The 1,343-nt window shown below is 51.0% G+C and overlaps 1 pseudogene; it reads right to left on the bottom strand.

Moving 5' to 3' along the window:
* The window catches only part of LOC105480818 (tropomyosin beta chain pseudogene), a 1,220-nt pseudogene extending 290 nt beyond the window's left edge, over positions 1–930 (bottom strand).
* Positions 931–1,343: the final 413 nt, after the last annotated feature.

Genomic DNA, 1,343 nt, shown 5'->3' with positions numbered 1-1,343 from the left:
GGCTCTCGGCCACCTCAGCTCTCTCTTCTGAGCGCTCCAGGTCTCCCTCCAGGATCAGCGGTTTCCCGGCCACTTCCTTGTATTTGCCGTCTGAATCCTCAGCGATGAGCTTGGCCCCCTTCAGCTGCACCCCCTCCGACTCCATCTGCTCCTTGCCTTTCATGGCCGGGTTTTTATGACCTTCATTCCTCTCTCACTCTCATCGGCTGCCTTCTCCTCGGTCTCCTCTAGCTTTTGCAGGGCTGTAGACAGCGCTCCTGGGCCCGGTCCGGCTCCTCCTCTTCCTGTTGAATGTGGCGGTTAAGGGAGGCCATATCCGCCTCAGCGTCGGTGGCCTTCTCAGCCCGCTACAGTTTCTTCTGGGCCTACTTCACGGATTGAGAATACTTTTCGCCTCTGTCCTCTTCAGCTTTTTCCGCTGCCCCTCCAGCTGCTTGCAGTGGTCCTCGGCTTGCTGCTTGTTGGCTTCGGCCCGCTCCGGGTGGTCGATGGCGTTCTTCTTGTCCAGCTTTAGCATCTGCATCTTCCTGATGGCGTCCCTGGCCGGCGGGCAGGCGGTGAGGACTGGGTGCATCGGGCTGGCTGCGTGGACTCGGCGCACGGGTGGCAGGCGAGATTTATTTTTATCCGATCTGGACTGAGATTTATTTTATTTTTTTATTTTTTATTTATTTATTTTTTTGAGATGGAGTCTCGCTCTGTCACCCAGGCTGGAGTGCAGTGGCGCGATCTCGGCTCACTGCAACCTCCGCCTCCCGGGTTCAAGCGATTCTCCTGCCTCAGACTCTGGAGTATCTGGGACTACAGGTGCCCGCCACCACTCCTGGCTAATTTTTGGATTTTTAGTAGAGACGGGATTTCACCGTGTTGGCCAGGATGGTCTCGATCTCCTGACTTTGTGATCCGCCTGCCTCTGCCTTCGAAAATGTTGAGGTTACAGGCATGAGTGAGCCACTGCGCCCGGCCTGGGACCGAGATTGTTTTAATGCTTGTAAAAAAACTTTGAGTTGATGCTCATCTGTAGAAAGATTTGGCTTTAAAAATAGTCATTCATCATGCTGACCATTAACGTAATCGGTCAGAAATCACACATACTCCATAGACTTCTAAGAAGAAAGGAAAAACAAACAAAACAAAACAATGGGTGAAGGTTATAAAAAGGTAAGTTCTCCAGCCTTGGAGAAGCATTCTTCCTCTTTTTCCTCCTCCTTTTTTTTTTTTTTAATCCACAGACTTGTTGGTAGTTGGCCTTTTGGGGACGTATTTTTCACCACATGATACGGGAACTCTCAATATCTCTCAGGCTGTCACCTTATTCTTTCTAATCTGATCAGACACAACGT

This window comes from Macaca nemestrina, chromosome 6 (genome assembly GCF_043159975.1).
Source record: "Macaca nemestrina isolate mMacNem1 chromosome 6, mMacNem.hap1, whole genome shotgun sequence".
NCBI lineage: Eukaryota > Metazoa > Chordata > Mammalia > Primates > Cercopithecidae > Macaca > Macaca nemestrina.
The sequence above is the reverse complement of the archived record's forward strand: the minus strand, read 5'-3'. Positions and strand labels throughout refer to the sequence as shown.